The following is a 17604-nucleotide window of genomic DNA, read 5'->3' as shown; positions in this document are numbered from 1 at the left end:
ATATACATTGAACCATCATAATTATAATTTCGCAGTTTACTTTATATGTAGCTTCATTATAAAATTATCATCACCGTTTCGAAGACTTCAAAAAATGTACCTATCTATCACAATAAAATCTTTTACGCTAAAAAAAAAATTCAAATCAATCCGACCATTGAAAAGAGGGGTGAAATTGAAGTGGATTATGTATTGTATATTTAAACACGTATCATCGTTGTTTCTTATTTATTAATAAAGAATACATGTTTTTGGTGCAAATCTAAATAGAAAAAGTCACACTCTTTTAATATGTCAATGTTTTAAATGTATAAAATCAATATAACTAAACGGAGAAGGTTTTAATACCGAACATTCATTTTACTATCTATCTATAGTTAACATTCTAATTGAATAAAACGTTATTTAGAATAATCCTACACCTGGAATAAATATTCCGTTTTTTATTTTTCATTTAATAAAATAAAAGTGACATGATTTATTAACTTTTATTTTATTCTAAAATAACGAGTGTAAGAATTATTCTTATTCAAATCGATTGGAATAAGAATAAAATGTATGTTCTTATTCTTCTTCTTATTCAAGTTATTTTTAGTCCAACTCTGAGACTTGAGACTTAGTATGCTTTTTACATTCCAACAAAACTTTCTTCTCCAATTCACGGGATTTTTTTAAACCCGAAAGAGTAAAAGGAATTAAGTAGTAATGTATGTAGTATAAAAATGCAAGCTATATCAATATAAGCCAGAAACCCAGAACGCCTGAATTAAAACTTGGGAATATTTAACTATATACCTAAAGGAAAATACGTCAGGTCTTCTAAATGTTTAATAGAGTAAAAAAAAATGTTTAACAATAAAATTAAATAAATAAATGCTTATGACAAAAATTAATGAACAATGGTTAGGTTATGTTTAATAAACAAAATTAATAAAATTAAAAAAATAAATAAAATAAATAAAATAAATAAAATAAATAAAATAAATAAAATAAATAAAATAAATAAAATAAATAAAATAAATAAAATAAATAAAATAAATAAAATAAATAAAATTAATAAAATTAATAAAATTAATAAAATTAATAAAATTAATAAAATTAATAAAATAAATAAAATAAATAAAATTAATAAAATTAATAAAATTAATAAAATTAATAAAATAAATAAAATAAATAAAGTAAATAAAGTAAATAAAGTAAATAAAGTAAATAAAGTAAATAAAGTAAATAAAGTAAATAAAGTAAATAAAGTAAATAAAGTAAATAAAGTAAATAAAGTAAATAAAGTAAATAAAGTAAATAAAGTAAATAAAGTAAATAAAGTAAATAAAGTAAATAAAGTAAATAAAGTAAATAAAGTAAATAAAGTAAATAAAGTAAATAAAGTAAATAAAGTAAATAAAGTAAATAAAGTAAATAAAGTAAATAAAGTAAATAAAGTAAATAAAGTAAATAAAGTAAATAAAGTAAATAAAGTAAATAAAGTAAATAAAGTAAATAAAGTAAATAAAGTAAATAAAGTAAATCAAGTAAATCAAGTAAATCAAGTAAATCAAGTAAATCAAGTAAATCAAGTAAATAAAGTAAAAAAAGTAAAAAAAGTAAAAAAGGTAAATAAAGTAAATAAAGTAAATAAAGTAAATAAAGTAAATAAAGTAAATAAAGTAAATAAAGTAAATAAAGTAAATAAAGTAAATAAAGTAAATAAAGTAAATAAAGTAAATAAAGTAAATAAAGTAAATAAAGTAAATAAAGTAAATAAAGTAAATAAAGTAAATAAAGTAAATAAAGTAAATAAAGTAAATAAAGTAAATAAAGTAAATAAAGTAAATAAAGTAAATAAAGTAAATAAAGTAAATAAAGTAAATAAAGTAAATAAAGTAAATAAAGTAAATAAAGTAAATAAAGTAAATAAAGTAAATAAAGTAAATAAAGTAAATAAAGTAAATAAAGTAAATAAAATAAATAAAGTAAATAAACTAAAATTAATACAATAAATACAATAAATAAAATTAATAAAATTAACAAAATTAATAACAAATAAAATAAATGAAATAAGTAAAATAAACAAAATAAAAAAATAAACAAAATAAGTAAAATAAACAAAAACATTAAAATAAGCAAAATTAAGAAAATTGACAAAAATAACAAAATAAACTATTATAAAATATGTAGTTAATTTATTATTAACAATTTTTCTTAGTATTTGACTGACGGCACATCACTAAATACGAATGTAGCAAACCAATAAGCAACCGATAATAAAGGTTACCATAACTGAATAAAAACCGGTTAAAAACCCCTAACAAAAACCCTAACGCGATGGGGTTTTGAGATTAACTCGGTTAACGGTTAAGGTTACCGTTTCAATAAGCTTACCGTTACAATCAGGTAACAGTATGATAGGGTTACCGAATGATAAGGTAACCGAATTGATTGGGTTACCGAATGGATAGGATTAAGCGTAAAGAGGGGTTTTCCGGTCCTTGATCATAATATGCGATTATTTACATTCTTTTGCTTTCATAAGTAATAGTTACTGATTTTTTTAAAGCGTTTTTCAATTAAAAGACACGTCAAGATCGCGTAGTCTTTTTCTAATGCTAAAAAAAACGAACTATAATATGACACCAAAAATCAAACACCAAAAAATGATTTTATGGAAAAAAACATTAAATTAGAGCTCATATTCTACACCCTATGCTAAACCCACAAGTCACGCATCGATAATCGCACTTCCAACCCCCTTTTCACCTTATTAAGGGTTGATTTCTGGTATAGAAAGTATTCTGTTACCTTAATCAAGAGTCAAACTATCTCCATATCAAATTTCATTTTAATTATTACAGCGGCTTTAGCGTGAGTAGGGATCAGACAGACAGTCATAATTACTTTCGCATTTATAATGTAAGTATAGATAAGAGTAAAGTAATGAAAAACTTAAATAGTCAGGGCAATAAACTGTAACCAGACAACCTTTCAACTAATTTTCTTTTTGCACCAGCTGTGTGTCGAGCTTTTTATTTGCTGTCAAGCAATCAGCCTTTGATCGTCGGGTACCTACATATTAAGTCGACACGGCTGCGTATTTTCTCTGATACTATATTTCTAGAAATATAAATTGTTTATTAGTTTATGAAAAAAAAAAAAAAAAAAAATTAAAAAATTCTGTGGAAAACTTTGTTTATAAAATGTTTGCCCTCCATGTCATTTACAGTTAGTGTAAGGCCTGAGTGGACGCTAGAGTTGGGCGTGCAGCGGGGCGGTGCGTGCGGCGTGCATGTTAAACAAATGCAAGCGTACAGGAGCGGCCTTAGTGCACGCAGGGTTGGGCAGTATTTCAATTACATGTATTTGAAATACGTATTTGAAATACAAATTAGTATTTTGTATTTGTATTTCAAATACTACCTCAAAAGTATTTTGTATTTGGTATTTCAAATACTGCACTCACATGTATTTAGTATTTTGTATTTCAAATACTTCAAGCTTCAAAATACATTTCTATAAATACATTTTATTAAATTCTATAATCCTAAAATGTCTAATCTCTCGCACAAGCTGTGAGCCGACCGCGAACCTCCGATCCAGCCGAGATACAATTTTCATTGGCTGGATACTGGATCTATATTAGGTCAACTTCTGCGGGGAACTTTTCGTTTAAATCTAGGGGATAGAGTCATTGCAGTAGTTTCCGTCCATGCACTAGTTTTCGACGACTTGACGGATTATCAAATATATATTTCATTTTTAATTTACTACTTTTTGCGAAATCTTCATCTTCCTCGCGTTGTCCCGGCATTTTGCCACGGCTCATGGGAGCCTGGGGTCCGCTTGGAAACTAATCCCAGTAATTGGCGTTGGCACTAGTTTTTACGATAGCGACTGCCATCTGACCTTCCAACCCAGAGGGTAAACTAGGGCCGTAATTGGAATTAGTCCGGTTTCCTCACGATGTTTTCCTTCACCGAAAAGCGACTGGTAAATATCAAATGATATTTCGTACATAGTTCCGAAAAACTCATTGGTTCGAGCCGGGGTTCGAACTCGCGACCTCCGGATTGCAAGTCGCACGCTCTTACCGCTAGGCCACCAGCGCTTCCTTTTTGCGAAATATCATTGTTATATGTAGACAGATATATTGCTTAGACGCCTTAGACATAAGGATTGAAATCAGTCCAAATTTGTGCAGGAATGTAGGTATATATTCAAATTTCGTCAAGTGGACGTAAACTAGAGCTGGACGAAATATAGAAATATATTTATTTGCCATTAAATGTGGTATACAATGGTGTTACATTATTATTTATAGAGCCATACACATTTAGGCTTTAAAAAGCCATGCAAAGTGAAATTATACTCAATTTAAGTTTAATTTACATTATTATTTTTAAACAAAAACATGCATTATTAAACTAGTTATAAAAAACTATTAAAAGTCTTAAAATTCTAAAATTATGAAGATACAGTTTTATCTAAAAATTCATTCAGACTGTAGTAACACTTGTCAACAAGGAAAGAGTACAGTTTGTTTTTAAATTTTTTAAGCGGTAGCTGTTTAAGCTCATCAGGCAGTCTGTTAAATATTTTAACGCACATTGCGTAACAGCTTTTATTTTTCATGACTGTATGCATATTAGGGAGTACTAGTCTGTCAGGATATCTAGTGTTAAAATGTGTTATATCTCTTTTCATGACGAACATATCGGGGTGCAATTTAACAAATACACAAACTTCATATATATAAATCGAGTGCACCGTTAACAATTTCAACTTAATAAAAGAACTTACACATGATGTTCTTTGAGGCCAGTTTTGAGGGATGTTAAATAATGCTCTAATGCATTGTTTTTGTGCTATAAAGGCCTGATTTATACATGATGAATTGCCCCAAATCAATATACCGTACCTTAAATTGGATACAACATAAGCATGATATGCCATTATAGCAGTTTTCATATCAGTTATGCGTGTCAATCGCCATAAAACATATACAAATCTATTAATTTTTGAGCATACCTTATCCACATGCGTTTTCCAAGTACATCGATCATCTAAAGCAAACCCTAAAAACGTAGTGGTATCACATTCTATGAGAGTGTGTCCATTATAGGCTATATGCAGTTTATCCTTCTTTCCTTTTCTATTAATAAATTGAATGTACTTTGTTTTATCAATATTAACTTGTAAATTATTATTATTTAACCATTTAATTATGTCAGCAATAGCAGTATTAATAATATTCTCATAATTTTCATTATCCCTATCGCAAATAACGATTGAGATATCGTCCGCAAATAAGGTACAACTGTGACTTGTAATTAGAGGCAGATCGTTAATGTATAAAAGGAACAATAAAGGTCCAAGTATAGTCCCTTGAGGGACGCCAACCCTATTACATAACATGTTTGATCTATAATTCTGTTGCATTTTCTCATCGTCTACACCTACTATTTCTACTATTTGGCGTCGATTGCTGAGATAGCTCTCAATCCACGAGTTTATCAGTCCTCTCATGCCATAGGCTTCACATTTCCTTCCCAAAACTAGCGCAATGACCCTATAAGTTTATATGAAAGGATATTCGTTAACGTTAAAACTAAATGCTAAACAAAAAAATAAATAAAGGTATATTTTGTAATTGAAATACATTATTTTAAACACTGTAATTTGTATTTTGTATTTCAAATACCCGTCACCAAAGTAGTTTGTATTTTGTATTTCAAATACTTTTAAAAATGTATTTTGTAATTTGTATTTCAAATACGTGGAACCAGTATTTTGCCCAACCCTGAGTGCACGCTGTTCACATCACGCGTGAGCCCACAGCCACGCTGCACGCCCCGCCGAACGCTCCGCTCCGAGCGTCCACTCAGGACTTACACTTATATTTCCATAGAAACGATATATTCTACGTCGTTTTGTGTAAGATTGTCCCAAAAACATTAACATCATAAATGGAAATGTCGCCAGCATCCTTGGTACAATGCCTCAAGGGCCTATTTTAGATTTAATCTAGTTTTAAATTTCTTTTAGTAATACCAATGTATATATCATGTTTGTAAATAAATGATTAATATTTTACATCAGTTAAGTGTCTTGAGAGAACGGAGGTCTTCTTATAAAACACCGATGAGGAGGTATTTACTTTATTTGATTTTACAATTACGAGTTTAATTCAATATAGTTTAGAAGCGCGAGGGTGTACCGGTACACCGAGCGATTCGGAGCTCACGTGTAGCCTGGTCGCTGGATGCGAACTAGATGAGGACTCGATGAGAACTGTCTTCCGCTGGTCGGGATGGCCGCTTATATTCATCCCGAAACCGTGGGGATGCGTTGTCTGGAGTCACGTAGGCCATGAGAAGTTTCTGGAGCGTTTATGCTGTCGCTGCCATTAAGATAATGAAGAGTCGATCCCGTGGGAGCGGTATTAATTGACAACCGCCATAAAATAGGTGATGCATTACATACGCCTGTACTTGTATCAAAGGGTGCGTTTGTTTATCCCATTAGGTGCGTCTGCATTCCTTCTATCGACGCTGAAGATAATCTTTAATGTCTTGCCGTCGGTGTGTTGCTGGAGGTCGGGGATACGTGGGAAGCGTTCCTTAACTCCTCCCCCCTTAAGAGAGAACTAAGGGTGTAGCTTGTTACGCCCGTGTTCTCGATGCTGCTGCGGCGTTGGGTGCACTTGAGGTATATGGCGCACCCGATGAGGCACATAAATATGCTTATGCTCCACACGCTGGGTATCCAAATATGTTGATGTATGTTTGATTTGATTGTTGATTCTAATGGCTTCAGGTGTATTTGTAAATCTTCATCCGTATATTGGATCTTATCTGTTTTTTGTTCTAAGTGCATCTGTATCTGCTGGACTTCTTCTTTGAATAGATTGTTGGTTTTCGAGATCACTTTAGTATATAGGTTCGCCATCTGTAGTTCACAGCCGGGATTAAGGTGTAGTTTATATGGCCCTTGGATGACTTCGTAAAACGTTTCATTGCAATTGATGGTTACTCGTTGTGGTCCTCTTGAGTATAACAGGAAATTGCCGTCGTTTATTGTTGTGATAGCTTCCTCTTCTTCTAGTTTTGTCGTAAGGCACGTGTGATTGTTTTTGAGAAGCAGAGCTTGATGGATGCAGTCAGGTGTTTTATTGGAGTCCTTCCACCAAACGTGTTTGCAGACCATCATGGTTTTCTTAGCTTTGCATTGTTCAGCACTTGGGTAGGCGTACCATGAGTTTTTAATGAGGATTGAAGGTTTTTGGATTTCGAGGATTAGACCATCATGAGTCGGGAAAGGGATGAGGTTGTATGCATTACCACTTTTGGCTTTAATTTCCGCTATTTTTGCAACAAAGTGTATGACATTACTAACAGTGTAAACCATAATACGATCGACTTCTACATTGTTTGCCTCCTCAAAAATGTCTTTACAAGGTATTCCTGGCTTAGCTAATGTTATGCCTAACTCTAAGATATTAATTATATCTTCCATTAATATAAAAGTAGTTAAAATATCAATATTTGCCTTATTAGTAAAACTTATGTTGTACATAGTGTTTAAACGCTTCGTAATGCTTTTAAGCCTTAAGTCAACTTTGTTAATAGTTTCGTTTAAGTTGTTAAGTAATGTTTCTTGGTTATTTGTAAGGGTTTGAATGTTGTTATTAATTTCTTTTAAATCATTCGCATCAGGGTTTCCAGCTATAAATTTAACTATTGTTCCAAGACCATCAATGAGGCCGCGTTTGGATCGACCAACGTTTTGGTTCATTAATCCTTTTAATCTTCCTAATAAATGGGTATAAAGACTGTTAATGTGGTAATTATCAGTTTGAACTCTATTAGACATTAATTTGTTAAGGATGTTAAGGATTTCGGTTAGATTACATCTTTTGGTTAGATATCTGTAGCCTTCTATTTCTGCAATTGGTCCTATTTTTTCGAGGTATACGCCATTGGGATTTTCTAACTTCTTGATTAGGTAGGGTTGACTACCCTGGACTTGGAGGAACCTGTAACAACAACAGGCCTCAATTTATTTGCTGCTCGTCGTTTACCTCGACTATCCAAATATATTTTTGGGGCTTTTGTGTCGCGAATGTAGGTTTTTCGGCGAGTACAAAATACGTTAGCTTGTTTATTAGTGGTTGGGAGTTTTTCGTGAGTTTCGACTATTGGGGCTGGTAATTCGGTATTCTTATTATATTCGTCTGTTCTTTTTATTTGAGCATCCCGTTTTATTTTGTATATATAATCGTAAACCGTTTTTAAATGTTCTCTATGTTTTTCCAATAGAGTATTTAACAACTGTGAATTATGGAGAAAGTTAAACAAAGGTTCCGTTTCAATATGTCCAAATAAGATTTCATGTGGAGTTAATTTTGTGTCTGATTGTATCGAGCTGTTGTATGCTATTAATGCGAGTTTCATTTTGTCATCGTGCGGTAGTTTATTTTTATATTGTTCACTAAGCAATCGACAATGTTCTCTCAAAGTTGAGTGGAATCTTTCGACGATTCCGTGTGATGCTGGATTATAAGGCGTAGTGAAATTAATCTTAATGTGATATAAATTAACTAATTCCTTAAGTAGTGCGAATTCTTTTCCTGCGTCAGTCGTTATTTCTGCAGGGACACCATAGTGTGCAAAGTAAGAAAGAAGTTTTGACATAACTGTTGAGCTATTTTTATCTTTTAATCTTTTAACTACTGCGAAACGAGAGAATCCGTCTACTATAGATAAGTAAAGCTTGCCTTCAATATCAACAACATCGCAAAAAATATGATTAAGTGGTCGCAAAGCTATTGGTGGCAATAACATTGGTGGACGCATTGGATGCCGTTCGTATTTGCCTGCCTTACAAATAGAGCAGTTATTAATATATTCGCGGATATCGGACATAATATTTTTCCACCAATATTTCCTACTAATATGCATTAAAGTTTCGGTAATACCGCGATGATTCGTTTTTCCTTCGTGATAACTTTTTATGATATCGATTCGCTTTTCCTTTTCAACTACGGTTTCCACTATTTCAGTACAACGAGTTATACGAATTTGAGGATTATGTTCTTTAGTGAGGATCTTTACCATTTCTTGATATAATTCATCTACGTAAAAGAAAGCGTAATAGTGAATACCTGGTTTTAAATACTCGCGTACAAGTTTCCTGAGTGCTTCTCCTGGTCGTTTAGATGTATACAGGCTAACTTCTATGATTTCGTTACCGTCTTCCTTTCGCACGTTTATATTATCTAATTTATTGTGTAGTTTAAAATAAATTTGATGTGGCTTTTTATTTATGACATCATTCATAATAGGGATTCCCTGGTGTATGTTGTCATCTTGTGAGTGCTGTGTTTGGATTTCTTCGCGGTTATCATTGTAGTTAATTTGTTCATCCATGTCGCTACCGTTCTGAGCTAATATTGATTCATTATCGTTAAAATTAATTTTTACCCGTGACAAAGCATCTGCGTTCGAGTTAATAGAGCCTTGTTTGTATTTTATTTCGAAGTCGAATTCAGCTAGTCGAAGTCTCCACCTAGTTAACCTAGAATTGGGGTCTTTTAAAGACATTAACCAAGTTAAAGGTTTATGATCGGTGTAAATGATGAACTTACGACCATATAAGTACGGTCTAAAGTGTTTGCAAGCCCAAACTATCGCAAGTAGCTCTTTTTCAGTTGTAGAATATTTAGATTCTGTATCAGATAAAGTTCTAGATGCATAAGCGATTGGTTTTTCGACATTATCTTCTTTCTGAGACAAAACCGCTCCTAACGCTATGTCACTAGCGTCTGTGGTAACAATAAATTGTTGATCAAAATCTGGATACTTTAAAATAGGTTCGTTGGTAATTAATTCTTTTAGCTTCTGTACCGACTTTAAAAACTCATCATCTATTATAATCTTGGCGCGTTTTTTTAAACATTTAGTCAATGGTTTTGTTATTTGAGCATAGTTATTAATGAATCTCCTATAATAGCCTGTCAATCCCAAAAAGGATCGTATTTCTTTTTCGGTTTTTGGTACTGGGAAATTAACTATGTCTTGTACTTTGCGTTGGTTAGGTGTTAGACCGTTAGGTGTTAACTCGTGTCCTAAGTACTCTACATGTTTTTGAAGAAACTCAGATTTATCTGGTTGTATTTTTAAATTATGTTGTCGCAAGCGTTCAAATACTTTTCGTAATTTTTGTATGTGCTCGTCCAACGAAGTTGAGTAAATGATTATATCGTCTAGATATACGAGGCATGTATTATATAAGAGGTCGCGTAATATTAAATCCATTAATCGTTGAAATGTAGCCGGAGCGTTTTTTAAACCAAAAGGCATGCGTAAAAATTCCCAATGTCCGTGATTAGTTGAAAACGCAGTTTTTTTCGATATCTTCCTCGTGCATTTCTATCTGATGGTACCCACTCGCGAGGTCTAGCGTAGTGAAGTACTGAGCTCTACCTAATTTATCCAATATTTCCTCTATATTTGGCAGAGGATATTTATCTTCGATTGTCTTTGCATTTAATTGCCTATAGTCTATGACCATGCGCCATTTAACCTTACCGGATGCGTCAGGTTTTTTAGGTACAATGTGAACAGGACAACTCCAAGGGGAATTAGACTCACGAATAATGCCATTTTTAAGTAACTCGTTAACTTGTTTGTCTATTTCCTCTTGTTGTTTTGGTGGTTTCCTGTAATTGCGCACATAAATGGGTGTATCATCTGTCAAACGTAATTTATGTTTAACTGTATGGGTAAAGGTAAGTGGCTCTTGACCCGTATGAAACACGTCTTTAAATTCGTGTACTAACTTGGTAATTTTAGCTTTTTCTTCCATATTCATGTGATCCGTTCGAATCGTTAATTTACTAGCTTCCGTTTTGTTTATTTTAACATTGTCTAATACTTCCGATACAGATTTTAATCCATTCGGTATTGGTTGTAAGAAATTATCAAAATTATTTTTGAATTTTTGGGGCCTAGGACTTAGGTTTGTGACACCTAATCTATATTTGCCATCTATCACTGACACTAATGCACAATTAATGAGGACGGTGTTTGTCCCGATTTCAGGGATAAAGTATTCGCCGTCCGGTTTGTTAGATACACATGTAATTAGATTATCCGAGAGCGGATCGATTTTTGAGATTTTCTCCGGATAGTCTATGCTAATTGGAATTATTTTGTTTGGCATGATAAGTTCACACTTTTTTGGATGAATTATTGCGTTAAGCTTTAAAATCAGGTCCCATCCTATCATTCCCGCATATTTGGGGTCAAAGTCATAGATCAAAAATTCATGTTCTATGTCTTCGCCTAACGGGTATAATTTTAAATTAATAGCTCCTCGATGTTTTGTTTTACTATGAGCAGTCGTAATTGTAAACTCTTTATCGATAACTTTATTATTAAAATTCCTATTAGACTTCAATATTGATGATCCAATAAGGCACCTATTACTACCAGAATCTATTAAGATTTTTCCTCCCCATTCATCTATAGTGATATATGGGAGATGATCTTTATCTAAATAATTTAATTTTACGTCAATTCGTTTTGTGGTCCTGTTTCTTGAAAAAAATCATCGCCATCATACGTGTTGGGGTCATAATTATGTTCGTAATTACCATTATGTTCATTGGTATTTATTTGTGTATTAAAAACTTCTACCGGTCGCGGTCTTGGCGGACGATTTACAGGTCGCCTACTAGTCGCGGTTCTCATTGAAATATCACTATCTAAATGGTCAGTTAATCTTTGAGGTTGGTGTTTTGGCGGGTATGTTTGTCGCCATTGTTCCGGAGTTGGTCGCGGTTGGTTGGCCCAATGCATTTGATTGTTGTTGTTATTTAACTGCAGATTAGGATAAGATATTTGTGCGAATTGGTTAGATTGGTGTTGATTTACGCGGTTTTGATTGAAATTCGGTTTTAGTATAGTATGTTGATTATAGTTTTTATTATTATAGTTAAATCTTGGATTAGATTTAAATGATTTTTCTTGTTTTCTCTGGAAGTACTCGGGGTGGACTTCTAACTCGTGTTTTAATTGATTATACGCGTCATCAAAAGTGGTGTGTTGCGCGGAACGGATTAATCGATCAGTCGCGATATCCAAGTGTTTACATAATTGGTCGATGCAAACGTTCTCCAAAATGGCTGTTGCTTGCGGTGAATCCGCTTTATTTTTCGCTGCGTACAAAAGTTCTTTTATTTTATCAGCAAATCCTAGAGCACTTTCGTTAGGGAACCGTTTAATGCGAGTGATTTCAGAAAGAATTTGTTCTATACTTCTAGTGTCACCAAATTTAGACCTTAAGGAATTTACAATTTCTTCTACCGTGTTGTTTGGCATGTGAGCAATTGCTTTAATTGCTTCCCCGCGTAACTTGCTTTTTAATATAATTGGAAACAGGGCCCTTGCGTCAGCGTCTGCTGCTCTAGCTAACATAGTAACTTGATTTAAAAAGAAATCTAAAGTTTGTCTATCACCTTCATATTTGGGCAAATATTTTTCGATCGTAGTATGATTCAGAGCCATTTTGATATTAAATTAATTAAATCCTATCACAGAATAGAACTGTCTCTTTTTTTTTTTTAAAGAAAATAAAATGGTGGAAATGCGTACAAAATAATTAGGAAAATGAAAGGAAAATGTAGGAAAACTCACAGGGTAGCCGCCAGTGCGATGAGTACTGTGGTCTTCATAAGGCAGTGGTCGAATCTCTTCAGGTTGAAACCTTCCAGTTCGCGCCGACGATGTGTAGCCGCTGCTCGCTGGGAGACTCGCCCGTCGCTGTCACCAGTTAAGTGTCTTGAGAGAACGGAGGTCTTCTTATAAAACACCGATGAGGAGGTATTTACTTTATTTGATTTTACAATTACGAGTTTAATTCAATATAGTTTAGAAGCGCGAGGGTGTACCGGTACACCGAGCGATTCGGAGCTCACGTGTAGCCTGGTCGCTGGATGCGAACTAGATGAGGACTCGATGAGAACTGTCTTCCGCTGGTCGGGATGGCCGCTTATATTCATCCCGAAACCGTGGGGATGCGTTGTCTGGAGTCACGTAGGCCATGAGAAGTTTCTGGAGCGTTTATGCTGTCGCTGCCATTAAGATAATGAAGAGTCGATCCCGTGGGAGCGGTATTAATTGACAACCGCCATAAAATAGGTGATGCATTACATACGCCTGTACTTGTATCAAAGGGTGCGTTTGTTTATCCCATTAGGTGCGTCTGCATTCCTTCTATCGACGCTGAAGATAATCTTTAATGTCTTGCCGTCGGTGTGTTGCTGGAGGTCGGGGATACGTGGGAAGCGTTCCTTAACTCATCATAAAATGTTTGATATTAAGCTGTAGTCTGTGAGTCTTAATTACGCCTGGTAAACCAGGATACGACTTAAGATACAACCGTAAATTTCTACACCTTGCTGGTATTTTGGTTTTATAATAGAAATTATAAACCTTAAACTCTAGTTGCCAAGTCTGACGGCAAGTAATTTTTTGGGTAATTTTACTTACCGTAAAATGGGGTGAGTAGGGTTCGCGGGGAGAGTTGGGTTATGAATGGGGAGAGAAGGGAAGAAAGGGGGGTGATATGGGATTTTAAGGCTACTGCTACAAAAATAATGTGTTTCAATTTAAAATGGAGCTATAGTAATACTCATACTAAAAAAAAATCGATCCAAAAATCTTCCAAAATCACCTTTGTATGAAATCCCATCTCACCCCAATTACGAGGGACTACGGGGTGAGGTGGGATTTCCTGTTTATCGTCAAAGTTATGAAATGGAACTACCCAAAATACAAACGTCCGGAACACTTATTATATACACCATTCAGTTTGCATATGTAAAAATAAAATGTTATCGAGGTTTGAATGTCAGTTTTGCCCCTACTCACCCCATTTTACGGTACCTAAGACCACATAAGTACTTTTATAAGTATTACTTACGTAAGTAGAGACAGCTATACTACAGAATGAGAGATTAATATCATTATCTTATTCTAGCAAATAGCTTTGTCTCTCTCTCTACGTAAAACTTACAAGTGTATCTTAGGTCTAATACTCATAAATCATAAAAGGCTTTGTTTCCGTTCAGGGTGGTGTGGATGTTTATTAGAATGTTAAGACATGTTCAAATGTACCATTCATGTGATGTTAAAAAAATAAAGTTTTTCTATGTCTATGTCTATGACAGCATATAAAAATTCACAACGGTATCTCTGCCTAAACGGAACCCCGCTTCAATCTTCAAAGTAGAGTTCAGCTTTAGACGCCCCACGCATGACTGCTTCGGCAAAGCGAGCCACACAATTACAGACCCAGCTGACTGCTACATGAACGAATGTGTACTCTGAATAGGATTCTTGAAGGTTAGTAGATTATTTGACTATTGAAACAGATAGAAAAGCATAACAGTTTTGGATGAACGACCGACGAAGCGAAGCAGCTGACGCGCACGAATGAGGGTAGACCGGAGTGCGGTTTACACAACTTTGACACCCGCCCGCTATCTTCAGTTACCCGTGAACAAGATGCATGTAACTGCGTCGAAATATCGGGAGCTCGAATATAATACAAAAGGTAATCGCGGTTCATATCCCGGTCGATATAAGTCAGACAGAAAAGAATTTCGCTTCACTCTATAGTTCGTTTTTTTAGCATTAGAAAAAGGCTACGCAATCTTGACGCTTGTTAAAAATCAGTAACTATTACTTATGAAAGCGAAAGAATGTACATATTATAATCGTATAATTATGATTCATAATTGTTACATATTTGCCGTGACTTCTTTTTCAATAAAAAGACACGCCAAGATTTATTACCTTTTTTCTAATGCTAAAAAAAACGAACAGTAGAAAGAGCTCAGCTCTGCAAACGGCGGCACGAATTTGCGCGACCGGCGGCGGCGGCGGGCGGCAACCATATTTCATGATCTAGCTGTTACCATCGGCCGTAAAACGTCGGCTTTGTTAGGCAGTACGTTATCTACGTTAGTTGTTATCCATTCTCTGTTTCATTTCAACCGCACTGCGGGGAAACAATACTCTAAAGGTTGGATAGCTTGGATGGGAAGTTGGCGGAACAATCTAGACTCAATTTGCGAATATCTTGGACCGAGAGCGAGAGCCCCAAAATAGGTACCTATACAATTGACTCCAACGAAACTTCGTTTGTTAGTTTGCTAGGCGCACCTAGCAACTAGTGAAACTCATCAGAACAGCACCCCCTTTTTTTTAGGGTTCCGTACCCAAAGGGTAAAAACGGGACCCTATTACTAAGACTCCGCTGTCCGTCCGTCCGTCTCTCACCAGGCTGTATATCACGAACCGTGATAGCTAGACAGTTGAAATTTTCACAGATGATGTAATTCTGTTGCCGCTATAACAACAAATACTAAAGATTTAAGTGGGGCTCCCATACAACAAACGAGATTTTTGACCGAATTTAAGCAACGTCGGGCGGGGTCAGTACTTGGATGGGTGACCGTTTTTTTGCTTGTTTTTTTGCTTGTTTTGCTCTATTTTTTGTTGATGGTGCGGAACCCTCCGTGCGCGAGTCCGACTCGCACTTGGCCGGTTTTTTATTTTATTTATTGATATTTAGGACCACAACACCGCCTTGCTTAAGCACGCCCATCACGTTTTGCAGCCTATTATTATCAACGTAATAATGACATTATTATGTACCTACGCATGTTTGAGAAAAGGAGTTTCGTTCTTAAAATTATATCGTTTTTCGAGGGCTACCTCTTAGTCTTTCTGTATCTTGAGATTATCGAGTTGCAAACTACTCGTATACTCGTACATCCCGTCTTGAGAATTGAGACTGACGAACTTACTGAATGTAGTTAATTTGGCGTTCCAGATTTGGCTTGATTACTTTGTACCAAAGAGTTATTGTTTAGCAGAAGTGTAAAGTGTAATCTGTGTCGAATTTAACCGCTGAACTTGATGGCGTGATACATCGTTTAAAAAAATATATATATCTTTATTTCGGAAAATTAAAAATTCCATACAATATTGTTAGTAATACATTACAGCTACATGTTAGTAAGTATAATAAAATTAATCATTAACATAACACAACATTTTGACAATGAGATCAAGATTTATAATAAAATTAAAATTAATTGGAATCATGAATATGTAATAAATAAGTAAAATAAAATTGACTAGAATTGAATTTAAGGATGTCACAACATGTGTTTTGTGGTAAAGCAATCGACAACCGTCAACTTTTGGACAGCCAGAAAAAGAAAGAGAATTATGTTCGGAAAGAGAATCTATTTGCAATAACAGAGTGTGGCACAGTAGTAGTAGGTACTTAGTAGTAATCACTTTACTGTACAAAAATAAAGGCGAACTTATCCCTATAAGGGATCATCATCATCATCAAGTTAAGTTATGTAAGAACTGCGACCTCAACAAAATTGGACATGTGCCAGAAAAGAAGGTTAGGTTATGTTGGAATTGCGACCTCCTACAAAAACGAATGGCTGTCAGAAAAATAGGTTAGGTTAGGTTAGAGCTGCGACCTCCTACAAAAACGAATGGCTGTCAGAAAATTAGGTTAGGTTAGGTTAGAGCTGCGCCCCCCGCAGGTTGCTCACCTTGTCGTGGTGGAGGGGCTTAGTAACCGTGGCTTGGTCACCCACGGTGAAGCGAAGAGGCAACCAGGGCCGGCCTGTTTGAGGTGCGGGTTGGCCCGAGGAGGACGCTCCAAGTGGGCTTGTTAAGCCCGCTTGTGACGCGTTGGAGGTGGACCGTCGAGGAAGAGGAGTGTCGGTATTGAGGTGAGCCGTTCTCCCTATCTTCGGCGGCCGAGGTGGGATCGCAGGGGAAGAGGCGTGATGGTATTACGATACGCCACTCTCCCTGTCCCCTGCGAACTTGGCGGGGCCGTTTCGCTGTAGCGGCGTTGGTGGGGCTGCAGAGGAAGAGGAGTGTCGGTGTTACGATGTGCCGTTCTCCCTATCCTCTGCAGCCGAGTTGTGGTATTGCGGCAGGACCATAGACCTGATCTGTCGCCGGGCGCCGGGGAATTTTCTGGCGTCCGTGGCTTCCTTGTGGCGGGCTCGGGGGGGTCCGCTACAGTGCAGAACGGAGGCCGAGGAGGAAGGCGCGCCGAACCATCTGGCGCGCCTAACGTGAAGGGCCTTCGGGCATTCGCGAAGGAGCCGCTCGTAGGCGGCTGCCGCCGGTGGGGTCGCGGATGAGCACGCAAGCGTTCCCGTAGCCCCACCAATAGGGCGGCGAGGCGGCATATTGGGGGTTTTTAGTGGGTATACCGTGGGCCTCATTAGCCTAGACGGGAGTCCCACATAACCACTCGGGTCACCCCTCGCACCCGTGTGGTATGCGGAATGCATTTTCCCCCCTTAGCTGCGACCTCCTACAAAAACGAACGGCTACCAGAAAAGTAAGATCAACTGCCATAAAAACAGTTTATGTTAGAGCATACTAGATACTGCAGCACATTGGTAAGTCAATTAAAACCATTTATAACATCACCTTTAATTAAACTTGATAGCTTTATGCCACCAAAATAGTATGCAATACATTTATCTGCGAAATC

The 17604-nt window shown here is 35.5% G+C and overlaps 1 protein-coding gene across 1 annotated transcript in view; it reads left to right on the top strand.

Annotated features, from left to right (window-relative positions):
- LOC134653335 (parapinopsin-like) overlaps positions 1-17604 on the top strand; it is a 72299-nt gene that overhangs the window by 13827 nt on the left and 40868 nt on the right. The window lies entirely within an intron of this gene.

This window comes from Cydia amplana, chromosome 13, assembly GCF_948474715.1.
Source record: "Cydia amplana chromosome 13, ilCydAmpl1.1, whole genome shotgun sequence".
Classification (NCBI taxonomy): Eukaryota; Metazoa; Arthropoda; class Insecta; order Lepidoptera; family Tortricidae; genus Cydia; species Cydia amplana.
Note: the sequence above shows the minus strand (reverse complement) of the source record. Positions and strands in the feature narration are given on the sequence as shown.